At 36.5% G+C, this 13,997-nt stretch overlaps 1 pseudogene; it reads left to right on the forward strand.

Annotated features, from left to right (window-relative positions):
• The first annotated feature begins 2,890 nt into the window (after positions 1-2,890).
• Positions 2,891-11,091, forward strand: LOC145778916 (intelectin-1a pseudogene; annotated as a pseudogene).
• Positions 11,092-13,997: the final 2,906 nt, after the last annotated feature.

The following is a 13,997-nucleotide window of genomic DNA, read 5'->3' on the forward strand; positions in this document are numbered from 1 at the left end:
GCAGGTTTTCGTCTGACTCTCTTCAAGAGCTATCGTCAGAATAAAATAAACCTAAATGTGGTGAAGTATTTATGGTAGAAGGAAAAAGAAAAACGAAATGTAAATTTAGCTCATCAAAGTAATTCAAATTAACAAAGCATAATATGCCTTAAAAGCTCCGTTGTTTGATGGACGACGTCAAAATGACCATGAGAAACAATGCGAGATGCTGAAAATTTTAAAATTTTTGATTTTTAAACAAGTCTATTGGGTCAGGCAAAATAACAAATAGGCAAACTGTGCCAAGAGACTAACAAGGAAATTGCAGGCTACAAATAAAAGATCATACCAGAAAAGTCGTGCGCTGAATAAAGCAATCGTTGTAGAAATCAGCTTTCTCGTCAAACCATGACACAACGCAATCAGCTATTTCGCGGATTGGTGCCAGTTCAGTTCAGTTGATTTTATTTCTGACCATCATATCAAAATAATACACGTCAACACAGCAAAGGTCAAGAAAAGGGTAGAAGCGACAAAACGCGAACGTTAAAACGTACTTGAGACCGAAGTAAGTTATTGAGTTGAAAGAAATTTGGCACGGTCGCAACACCTTCAGAAAAATTTAAGATATAAAGGGAAAATAAAAAAAGAAAAACTTACAAAAAAAAACAACTAAACAACATATAGCCTATTTAGGCTATAGCTTTATTAGCCCACATAGCTTTAGATGATATATTTAAGATTTGTATGGACAAAAACAAGTTTTGATTTCGTTCTTTGTGATTCTTCCGCTTTGAGTTGCAAATGTAAACAGAAAGTGTGTCAATTACAACAAACTGCGTGTGTCTATCTTTAAGCTTGTACGGGCAAAGCATTTGTTATTCCAGAAAGTTGATCTCAACAATAAGGAAACAAACAGAAAGCATTACGGAAGTGTATCTTTAATTTAAATCTATTGAAATTCTCAGGATAGTGCCTGTATGTTGTAGTTGAAAAACTTATTTTGCAAAAATACAGTTAAACACTTAGGCCTAGCCTACTACAGTCGTAACAGCATGATGATGGATCTTCACCATCTAATATGGAGTTGAAAAAAAGTCTGTTAACATATTGGCACCACATTCACTAACGCTTACCAAGAGCAGACCCTAACGCTTTTCGATGCATTCCTCTTTCTGCTGGTTTAGAATTTTTTTAGTTAGTTGGTTTTGAATCTTTATCCTCGGACTGACAAAGTCTTTGATAAGTTATGACTGGTAGTTCGGCATACTCGTAGAGGCTTTTGACGCCGAACCGGTTACCGAGATTGGCAGAGTGATGTTTCCGATTGTTGAAATGTTGTTGCTGAGGAATTACTCCATCCTCTAGGAACCGTTAAATGGAGAGCAGTCCTGAAATGCGTTGCTCAAGCGCGCACTCCGAGAGCCAAACCAGCACCGCGTGATCTTGAGCCGACCGCTTGACCGCTAAGCTATCCGGGCAGATGCTTCCCCACTGCCTATACTCCTATAGTCTAAGCGAAATGGCTGAAACTGTGAAACTTCATTTTGAGGATGGTTCAAGTTCAATATTGTAAGTTGGGCTACAATAGTCATCAACCGCTTTGCTTGCGTTGTTAGATCTTTGGATGAGCCAATGTAGTCACATACCAGCAGGGTTTTTTGAAGTAGCCTGCGTGTCGTTGCATTGTAAAAGAGAAAAGCGTCGGCATGTTACAAAAACTTGCATGGTTAAGAAAAAAAATCGTGAAAACATTTGAAGATGCTTTTGCAAAATACGATGTAATACATGCAAATACATTGGATCTGTTGGTCAATAGTTTCAATAGTTCTCAGTTTGGCTGCACGGATAAGTACTAAGAGCGCCAGCACGATATTCGAAACCGCGGTTTGGTGTGAGCATCTATTTTTTTCTGTTTTCTGTATCACTAGGTAGACCAGAGTATCACGCAAGCCTTTTGTCTATTGTTGAACTCGACCAAGTCTAACTGTATTGTTACACTTAATATTGCTAGAAGTTAAACACGAAGATTGCCTTCCGGGTTATATGTATCATAAATTTTTTAACCACCACTTATAAACCCATATATGAAAAGGCAGTTTAAAGATTTCCTTAACCACTCTGTAACTTTCATCCACAAAATCAAGGCAATAGATGCGACATTCCATTAAGTAGGCCTACAAAATGTGAAGTAGTAGTGGTCTATGTTTTATAATTATCCTTTTGTATCCGAAGTCTAAAGTGAAAGATAACACTTACCAGAACCTAGCAGTAATTTAGTAAAAACGTAGAAGTGACAAAACGAGAACGTTACCGTGCTCAATGTCAAAAGACATTTCTACATGCAAGGAGTTGGCACGCTCTCAACATTTTAAGAAATTTGAAAGAAGTAAAAAAAATGTAAAAATACTATTAAGGTATAAATACTATTAATACAACAAAAAGTGCTCAATGCCAAGCAAAAAGCCAAGCAACTCGAGAAGAAATTTTAGAGACTATAGTAACTAACTATATTTGATAAAAATAATATTAGATTTATTCAATTTTTTTGTTGAAGCAATAATATAGCCTACATCTGCCTTCAAAGTTGCCAATTTTGCAAGTAGCCCATTTAAACTTTTTTTTTTCAAAGACAGCACAATCTTAATCATTTAGGCGAGAAGCCAAAAAAGAATACGTGCAGTTTCAGCAAAGCATCTTTCAATTTTAATTTCTAGATTTTTAGCAATTCTGAATTTTCGACAAATCACAACATTATGAGTTGCAATGGAAACAATCTTAATTGCTTGCACTTAGAATCTGATAGATTACGGAATGTTGATCACAAAAAAAATTTAAAATCTTCTTGCCCTATTAACAATTGTGTTACTTTCAGAAGAATTCAACTAGACTGCAACATAAACCTAACAAAATGAATAAAATAATAGTTTTCTTGTTTCTGATGATCGTTCAGTTTGTGGTTTCTCAAAGGCCATGTAATTTGTTTTGCGATGAAGAGAATACACCTAATACTCCCTGGAGCGGTAGAGGTTCAGTAAAAGGAGATGTTGGATCGCCGGGCAAAAAAGGTCCAATGGGACCTCCTGGACAAAAAGGGACAAAGGGTGAAACTGGGAATACATGTGGTGTTGACTGTCCTGCTTTGGAAAGATTAGTATCTACAGCTCCAAGATCACAAAGTGTTGTGGGTACGTTTATCTTGGTTTCTTTGAAACACATTGGCTTTTCCATGTTTTTAAATCGCAGGTAGTTAAAAATGAGAATAAGCTTTTAGCTACCAGCTGTTTAAACAAACATTGTGTCCATCAAGCTATATATTTCTTAGTGTTTATCAACATTGAGTGTTGTTACCCTTGGTTATATGTCAACAAACCATAGAATTTTGTTCAAGGTTTCTCTTTTCTTCATATTTTTGTCACCAAAATGTTTGACAATGATCCAGTGTTCGACACATATAGTTAAGCAACAAAGCGTCATCCATTGGCTGAAATAATTGGACGCTTCCTTTCAACCAAACTTTATACTGTCTACCCCGGGTACCAGACAACATTGATTCCAAAGCCTTTACTAGTAGTCTATGCAGAACTGTCAAGAATATGCTGCCAAAAATATTTTTTTAAGTCCGAGTATAAACCAAGCAAAACAAGTATTTTCTAGAATAAATATATTTGATACGAGCTAAAAATAAAAGTAAAAACAAGCCTTACGCAATGTGTAAGTTTAACTTCTTTAATTCTGTAATGTCTTGTGAATAGAATCATTCACAGCTAGAAACACAAAGCGGAAACTTCACATCGCCAATCTTAGTGACCGGGCCTGCGTTAGTGCTTCAAAGCTTCTACAAGTATAGGCCTATGCGAAACTGCCATTAGTAATCTTTCAAAAAAGCTTTCTCAGTCCAAAAATTAAAATTGCCACAATCTATCAAAGTGTAATGCACCTATCCTACATCCTTTTTTATTTATTTTTTCTCATCTCACACTTTTACGGATCGTGCATTTCGTATGCAGCAAATTTCCTCGCAATGACATAACCTGCATTTTGATTGTTTTTAGGATGTGCGGTTTGCTGTCAGAATACGACCAACTTTGTAGAACTCTAAAGTTAAGAACATAATAATGAGTTAAAGTTAGACGCTGTGTTACTTCTTATCTATCTGTAGTGAACTTACGTTCTTCTTTACATGTAAACTTTGAAAGATGAGTTCACTTCATAATGTAAACTCATCTATGCTGTCAAAAAGTTAGTTTCAGCAATGATCTTTTTCTTTTTTGAAGATGCTTCTTATTTTTAAAGTAGCCTATATAGCAGATTGCATCTTGTGAGCATGATTTTCTTCAATAGGAGCCTGATTTTTTTCTTTTTCTTTTTTTAAGATTCCATTGAAAATATACCAAGAAGCTGTCTCGAAATTAAAAACAACAATTATGGTGCTCAAAATGGAGTTTACAACATTAGAGATGGTTACAATATCAAGTATCCTGTTTACTGTGATATGAGCATCAACAACGGGGGTTGGACTCTAGTCGCTTCCATTCATGAAAACAACATTCGGCAGAGTTCTGGAAAATGTACAATCGGAGATAAATGGTCCAGTGAGTATGGGAATCAACCGGGAACACAATCTGGTGGAAATGCTTGGTTTGATTATCAAGTCTTTGGAAACGTGATTTCTGCAACAAGTGAAGACTACAAAGCTCCAGCTTATTTCGATCTCACAGCTCGAGATGTTATGATTTGGCAAGTTCCCAATGATACTCCTCTTCGAGCTTACAACTCAGCATCTTATCTTCAATATCGCACTAGCAATGGATTCTTGTCGCGGTATGGTGGAAATCTTCTCAATTTATACAAAAACCATTATCCTCTTAAATCTGGAGTCTACACAACAGTCACTGGGAATGGACCAGCGATTCCAGTAACTTTCGATAAAGGAAATGGTGGAATGGTCAGAGAACAATTTGGTGGCAACGTCAAACCTTACATCGATACAGGATTCATCGAGGTGAGGAAAAGTTATAAAATCACGTATTTCGTAAGGTAAATAAGCTGTTTTGGTTAAGTGCAGAAATTAGAGTTTAGCGTTGACATGAAATCATCTAAAAAAAACAAACCTGTAGCCTACTAGTCAAGTCATATTGCGATATTAGAGTATTTCCATTGGATACTTACTAATCACGCATTAGGCATGGAGGAACCATTTTAAAAGTAGGTGGGCCCAAAGGCGCAGCAGTCAAAGTTAATCAAACTTCTGGGAGGCTTCTCCCCCAGACTCCCCATAACGTTGCTGCATTCCTAATACTTCAAATCGTTTGTGCATTGTGTTTTTATGATTGCCTTTCGTGTCAACCAGCAAAAGTTTTCCATTTTGGGCCCGATTTGGCCAAAACATTAGAAAATTGTTAAATTGCTTTATAGAGCTGTACAAAATAAGGCGATGAAAGCTACACACAATAAAAAGGCAAAAATACACACACAGTTATAATACCAACTGTTAATTTTATAATCGCCTCGAGTATTATCTCAAGCATCAGCCAGACCAAGCGATGCTTGTTGTTTCAAGAAAAACCTCTGAAACGCAGTGGCGCCGGCAGGGGGGGGGGCAGGCGGGGCAGCCGCCCCCCCAATGTTTTGGGCATCATCTTTTTTTTCTTTTTTTTATTAATACATATTAATAATTTTTTTTTAATATTTGGATCCCAACCTCAAGTAAGTCAACTCAAGTTGCAAGGGGGGGAGGTAAAAGCTCTCTCTTTAAAAAAGTATGGAAAACCTTGATGACTAAATTGTACAGTAGATAAAGATATTTTCTACAGAAGCAAAGATATAGACTTTTTAAAGTTTTAACTAACATCACATTGATGTAAAAAAATAACAACCTGTTAAATTTTTGATACCTCACACTCCCATGACTTCTTCCGCGCGCATTTTGGCATTGGTTGCTTGCAGTGATCCTTTCACTTAAACAAAACGTTTTGTTTCAGCAGTTTTGAGTTGTTCGATTCTTTAGTTGTAAAGGAGACTCAATTTCTCCAATATTTATCATTCATGTTTCTTCTTTAATCTCAGCAGAGTGTAAAACTTGTAAAAGTTTTTCATCCATACGACGTCATGAATGAAATTATATCTCAAATCGGCGTAATGACGTGACATCATCTAAACATTTTACCGAATAATAAATTAACAAATTCGATCGTCAAAAGTGGTTTGGTGGTGGTAAATATTACGTAATGAAAAAAATGTGATAAGGTTGGAAGACATTACGTCATGTATTTTCAATACAAATATGAAGTTTAAAATTTATTCTTTTGTTCATAGTCGTAATCCACCTTCAAAGCGGTACTACAAAGAACAATTTTCGATAAGGGGGGCATCAAGAGTAAGTCGACATGACTTTTAACCCTTAGAAGGTTGGGCTCCTGGAGTCTTGCTCAGTTTGGGGGGGGGGGCTGTCAATTCTTCTTATGCTTTAGGAGTGATATCTCTGTTATTTTGGCACGGTTTCAAAATTTGGGATTCACTTTGTAAAATTATTCACGCTAAGCATATCCAAAAATTAAAACTATGTGAATTTTAGAACTGCTCATATACGTTGAAATGTTGAGGTCACTTATGAGTGTAATTTGTAGCGTGAGTATACACATTATTTTTGGTAGAGTAATGAAGAACGTGCATAGTAATGTTGTGATTAATTTTTTTTACATTATTTTACATACAGCCAATGCCCTTTACGCTGTGAAACAGTTAAGATTAACGAGACATGGGCCAAATTAATTACTTTCATCCAGCTGATGGGAAAATGTTTTACAATAGAATATGATATATTTCAGAGGATGTGCTGAGAAATGCCTTATATCTTTCAATTTATAACCTTTATTCGCTCAAAATTTCAGCTCAATAGAGGTGAATAAAAGTTAGGAAAAGTCAAGAAATCTCGTAGTCGCAGCCTCAGTGGTTTTAGAGATACAACTGTTGATACAAAAAAGTTGAATTGGCAGCCCCCCCAACCTTCAAAGGGTTTGCATTGAGTCAACAGATCTATACCTTAAGGTTTACGTCAGCTCCGGAGATCAGTAAAATATAAGGTTGTCATCTTCAGTGCAACAAGACCATTGATTGATTGGTTTAGTGAGGATTCGTAGTCCCATTGCTTTCATTTTGAGTGATCATACTGATTTTCAATTTATTCCTACAAGACGTTACGTAATGAAAAAATATATAACTAAGGTTGGAAGACATTACGTCATGTCTTTTCAATTCAAAATGAAGTTTAAAATTTATTCTTTTGTTCATAGTCGTAATCCTCCTTCAAAGCGGTAATACAAAGCACAATTTTCGATAAGGGGGCATCAAGAATATGTCGACATGACTTTTAAGGTTTACGTCAGCTCAGGAGATCAGTAAAATATAAGGTTCTCATTATCGTGATTGTAAGCCGCGGGAAATTTTTTCTCTAAAAAACAGATTCCCGGGAAGCTAAGCATTTTTTCCAGCCCTGGTAGAAAACAAGAGAAATTAAATAATATACCCTGTCTTGCATGTCTTGCACCAGTGGCGTAGCCAAGGGAGGAGGGTTCGGGGGTTTCAACCTTTCAAATTGAATTTACGGATGTTAATACATTGTTTACAAGAAAAGTTTTAGCCTATGATGTAATTTCTCGTCAAACTGTGCATGGATGCAAGCCATCTGCAACTGCTGAGATCGCTTGTTCGATCTAGATTAACATCTAAACAGCTATTCGTTATACAAAACTTGAATATATCAGAAATAGCCTGAAGTAACTTCATTGTCTCAAAGCTTTTTGTTTGACACTCATCAAGATGTATGACCTCTATGACGTTACATTTTCTAAACTTTGGGTTGACTTCAGAGCATAAAAGTTAGTGACTTACCGGAATAAGATCGTTTTTTGAATCAACCAAGGAGAAAATTGATAAATAATAAAACTGTAATAATCTCGCAAAAAAAGCAATCAACCTATGTCTCTAAAACAAAGTTTGCCTAATTTTAAACGAAACTGCATTAAAAGAGCGAGTTTTGCCAATACCAAACATTCAAATATCTCAGTCTGAAATTAGCAACAAGAAAACATAGAGACTTAGCTTTATTTCCGAAAAATGCCGAAGAAAACATGATCTTATCCTTTTGCTATGCCACCGGACAGCACCATTTTACAGAAATATTCATACCCACAATTTTGTTGAAAATGCTCTCAGAATGCACCAAACTGAAAGTAATTTTTCAAAATTTTCTGGGGGAGGCCCCCCAGACCCCCCGCCGCTAAGTGTCGCCTTCGGCGAACACGCCATCGGGCTTCGCCCGCCGGCTGTCAACACCCCCCCTTTCAAAATTTTTGACTATGCTACTGTCTTGCACTGTCAATATTTTGCCCCTCCAATGTTGAAGTCACTTCTGAAACGTCAATCGCGTCTTTGTGTTGATAGAATTATTATTTACTTTTACAGACATAAAGCTTGTGTTTACTTAAATTCATATATCTCTTTCTACGGAGTTGGTAGTCTATTGAATTGTACAAAAAACAATTTCATTTTTTAGCAATTCTTTATTCTTTCCGAAAAACAAGTTTAAAGAATTGCTGTCAGTTTTTAGACAAGAGACTTGGCTTGCAAACGCTTGACTCATGAAACGGCACCAGAATAGGCTATCTGTAGCCTGTTGTTTTTAGAAACGCTATCTGTAGTCTGTTGTTTTTAGAAACGCTATTTTTAACTTTCACTGCTGTAAAAAGCAATTTTATGTCATCTTGTGAGCTGAAAATTAATCGGTGTTTTTTCATCATCCATCTAAACGTTTGCATAGCATGGCCAACGTTAATTCAACGTCTAAATATCGCTTGTCTGTATGTGACTATAAATAGGCTACTGGCTAAGCGCGTTATTTTTTCGAAGCTTTCGCCGCATCTTGAAAAATGTTGTATCAACGTTAGCGAACGATTATTATCTGCTTGCTTGCTTCAACCAAGGCATGTTATTTGAAGCTATTTCAGCATAAAAGCTAGCAAAGCGAACGCTTGTCTACTTGTGAAAACATAGACCAGAAATTCTCTTAAGTTTTGTATTAGCTGCATTTTGTAAAGCGAGCTGTTCAATCTTAGTTCTTAAGCATAAATTGAGAAACGTTATGTAAAATATTTGACCATTTACTAATTGTAAATTTTGTATTCTATTCTATTTGAATAAGATGCACTAGTAGAATCAATTGCTGTATGACTGTTATGACTTATTATCATTTGGATTATTATGTGTACGGATTATCACTTCAAGCCCTGCTGCTGCTGCTGCATTGGTGAGTCGACCAAACTATCCCCACCAGCTCTATTTAGAATTGAAGTAGCCCATATCTGCGCACTAAGTTTGTTAAACGAACTTGCGACCTGCAACTTGTGATCCTGTGACTTGTAAACTTGCAACCTGCAACTTGTGATCTTGTGATCTTCTAACTTGTGATCTTGCAACCTTTCTGCCATAATAAACTAACAGAACTCAAGACCATGTTCAGATTCAATCTACTTGGCTTGTTTCTCTGTCTGTTGTAGGTCCCAAAACCGTATTAACTAAGCGACGCATATAATAATCCGATCCACTGTTTGATATTGTTTTAACCATAGAGAACAATAATTGATTGAAAGATTGCTCCACCAATCACACGCAACCACATCCACACGTGCTGCCCATCAATAGTGGGCTCAACAGAAAAGTTTGAAGATTGGATCTTATCATTGAGCTAACAAAGATAATCAAACTAGTGTGTATCAAATGAGTGAACACTTTTTTTGGAATTCCCTCTCTAATTTGACGTTTTCGCTACCTTTTTCAAACAAATTTGGCTTTCATAAGTGGGTGGTGGGCCCACCCAGAAAATAAAGTAGGTGGGCCCAGGCCTACGAGGCCCACGTGGTTCCTCCATGCCTGTCACGCATGACGTTTGTTCGTAAGATTTTGTTGCTGCAGTATTTTACTTGGATTCGAGAAAACATTGCACGAGGCAAAAAACATGGACAAAGCTTGGCAACCAAAATTACCAAATCAAACATCCGACAAAAAAGATCTCAAACATAAACTATGACATCATATTTTAAAGATCATCCCAGTTGTCCAATCATGCATGCCTGATAGCTGTTTAATAGCATTCTTTAAAGGGGTATTAAAGGAAAAACTTGACTTGACGATTTTCCACGTTCTTTGTGTTTAACATGCTACCATAAAACGATTTTCAATAAAATTTTGCCCCATTGCGGTCTGACCACCATTGTGCGCGTGCTTTTGTCAGAGCTTTCAAAACGAGATTGGCCTGAGCAACGAAGCGTGCGACTGTAAAGAACGTCATAAAGTCTACGTCATAAAGTCTAGCAATCAACCGATCACGCAATAATTGTTACTGCGGGCGATTTGACTGTAGGCTATGTATGTATTTACATCAAAACAGCACATTTTAACATCAAAACAGCAGACAGTTTGCTCAAAACATCAGATTGGTAACGTGGCTTTTGTTATTGCTGGACTTTATGACGTATTCTTGAGCTGTGTTTGCACGTTTTGGTCATTTTGAAAAAAATGAAAATAAATGAAACACTGGACTTTGGGCCTTGCCAGCGCCATTGAAAACAAATTTTTTTGGGTAATTGTTTTTGAAATGTATTCTTGAATGTTCAGTTTACTCATTTTAATGCTTAATTCCGGTTTGAAATTTTCCTTTAGTATGCCTTTAATATTGTAGCCTATCTCTATCTATTAGTATTTTCAATAATAGATTTGTAAACATTGTAAAATCTTCTGCCTAGATTTTCAACTAGGATATTAATGCATGCGCATTTTTAGTTGCAAATTTAATTTCAATAAAAGTGGTAATTATTGTTTCAGTTTCGAGCAATCAATGACGAAAAAAGCGCCTACGCGATGTGTCCGGGAACAAAAGCGAAGTCACGCCACGTCAACGTCGAGCATTCTTGCATTGGATCCACTGCAGATAACAATCACGTCAACTATTGTGGAGATTTTGCTGGATTCGTTTGGGACGGTTACGGGACAGGAGCGGGATGGAACGCAAACCTCAAACTAATCCAATCAACATATCTTGTGTTTTATCGATAGACACCAAACTGTAGCCTATGCTTTAAGCCACAGGTGACAAACCTGCGGCCGCAAAACAGTTTGACAATCGCTCATGCATTAAAGACAAAAGGCATCTCAAAGCTGTTTTATGCCTTCACTGGTACACCTTTCCTTTGCTATTTTCTTGCCTTTCAATGTTACACCTGCTTCTGCACCCTATGAGCTCCAACTTGAACTCATAAAACTACAGAGTGATGACTAGGGCCATTTTTATATGACCTTAAAAAATCAATAATATGACTTTATTTTTTGGAAAATATGACTTTATATGACTTTATGTGAAAATCGTTTATTTTTACATGCGAACAACGTCACTCACGGAACTAAAGAGTAAAACATACGCAACATAACAGTAATACACATCCATTTTTATTTTAAACCACTGTTGTAGTACAGTTTCGTGTAGTGTGGAATGTTAGAGTCTTTGAAGTTACGACTTGGACGTAAAAATGACTTTAGTAAGGAAAATAAGCGCTCCACAGACGCTGATGTGGGTTGACACTTCTGCAGTTTTGCATAAAGCGCTGGTGAAATATCTTGTCTTTGTAGCTCAATAATTTGTTTCACATCGTTTTTGTCCAATCGCTTCTTAATGTAATTTTTGAGCTCAAGCGGATCTTTTCCGAAATCAAGGGCATTTAGATAAGCATGGGCCTCTTTGATGGTGTACGTACAACTTTCCATTTTGAGTATTAAGTTGACCTCAATGTGTGACCTCATAAAATATAGGTCTGTGACTATAAGTGTTATGTAGGTTAATCCTACAGTTTGCCTTCGTTCAATCAGAAATTGCCTTACTTTCTTAGTGCTTAATTGCTTCACCGCTTAAATTGGTATTTTTTATTTAAAGTATACAACGGTATGACTTTATAGCTTAAAAATATGACTATATAACTGAAAAAGCTGATTTATGACCTAACCAGGAAAATATGACTTTATATGACTTCATAACTTTCTTAATATACCTCACAGGGATGCGGTTTTTGCATTAAAATTAACTTCACGATTTACTGATGCATGGAAAAAAATATGACTTTAATGACTTTAAATGGCCCTAGTGATGACACGCTAAAAGCGATGTAATGTGATCAAGCCGTTGCTTGAATTTTTTCGTGTATATTTATCAAAGGAAGAGTTTCCAAACTTGAGAGCTCACGCTCTCAAATGGTCATCTGTTTTCGGCAGCACGTAGCCTACCTATGCGAACAGTTCTTTTCTAAAATGCACTTTACAAAAAGTCGTTACAGATCGAGGCTAACTGATGAAAATCTTAGTATGCAATTGAAAGTTGCCACATCGCCTTTTCGACCTAATATTGAACGCTTAGTCAAGCAAAAAACTTTCCAAAAATCCCACTAAGCAAAAAAATTCAATGCTTCAATGTTATTTTTTAATATTTTATGCTTCAATGCTGCATTAGATAGCTTCAGCTGTATGATTCGCATGAGCTTTTGTTTGTTGTTTGAAAAAGAAATTTCATTAACTGATTTGTTGTTTCGGAGCATAATGGTCGAAACATTTAGTCAACTTGAGCAAAAAGGATAGAGCCAAAAAAGAAGAAATCGTACTCATATGAAAGCAAACGCTTCGAAAATTAAACTGTCTTCATTATCAGTGCAAGTACTGTTGCTCTATCCTCTTTGCTCAAGTTGATTTGTTTGTTTTTATTTTTACTGTTGTATGTTTCGATTCTGCGTAAGATAATTTCAACTGTGTGGGTTTTATTACTTTCATCTAATTCTAATTGATTGGTTTATTTTGTTGTGCAATGTTATAACAGCAAAATCATTAAATGATGCAGCACGCTTAACGAACATAATTGTTACTTTTCATGAATAATATCTTGAGTCGCTTCTAAAAGATTTCATAGTATGTTACGATTAAAAAGTTGTGTGGCCTGATAACTCATGTGTAATTGACAAAGTGGCCCGCGATCGCAAAAAGGTTCGTCACCCCTGCTTAAAGCAATCAAAGCTCAGTTGGTTAGCGCGTGACTTCTGGAACGAAGAAGCTTCAAGATCAAGCGACGCTGGTTCGACTCTCGAGGTGTGCGCTTGAGCAACGCACATTAAGGACTGCTCTCCATTCAGCGGCATCTAATGGATGGAATAATTCCCGGCAACAATACTTCAACAATCGTAAACTTTACTCTGTCAATCTCGGTGACCGGGCCTGCGTCAGTGATTCAAAGCCTCTACAAGTATGCGAAACTGCAAGAATTAAGCTCTGCAAGAAGCTTTCCCAGTCCGAGGATAAAGATTCAATCAATCAATATCATTCAACATAATTATATTGTAACTTTCTCTGTGCATTTGCAGTTTGTATTATTTTGTTGTTTTGGATATGAGCAGCTTTGTCGGATGCAAATGGACATTGGACAATAATAATAAACATTCAACATTAAATACAGCATATACGATTTATTGATGATCGCATGTGACCATTGCATAACTTTGCAAAGACAAGAAACAAATATTACCTTACGTGTGGATTTAATAAAAAGAAAATGCTAGTAGGGTACAGACAATTGTTGCGGGGAGCAAACATTTTAATACTGAAAATAAAGAATTTGTAATATAGCTTCTGAAATCAGCCAAATATTTATGAAATGCCATTTAATATGTAATGCAATGTCATTAAAATGTTGTAATACGTAGCATTAAACACCCATTTTGTGGGGCAGGAAAAATTAGAGGGTTGATTGCCCCCCCCCAAGTTCCCCAGTGGCTACGTCCTTGCTGTAGGGGCAAGACCTACTGAAGAAAGAAAACGTTGACGACAGCCACCCCTCCTTTTGAGCTGAGGATTCGCATCTCGGTGGTACTCATCTTCATGTTTGACAAATAGACGTTCGGTCTCCAGTAGATAAGATAATTTTAATGGTT

Source organism: Aplidium turbinatum, chromosome 10 (genome assembly GCF_918807975.1).
Source record: "Aplidium turbinatum chromosome 10, kaAplTurb1.1, whole genome shotgun sequence".
Classification (NCBI taxonomy): domain Eukaryota; kingdom Metazoa; phylum Chordata; class Ascidiacea; order Aplousobranchia; family Polyclinidae; genus Aplidium; species Aplidium turbinatum.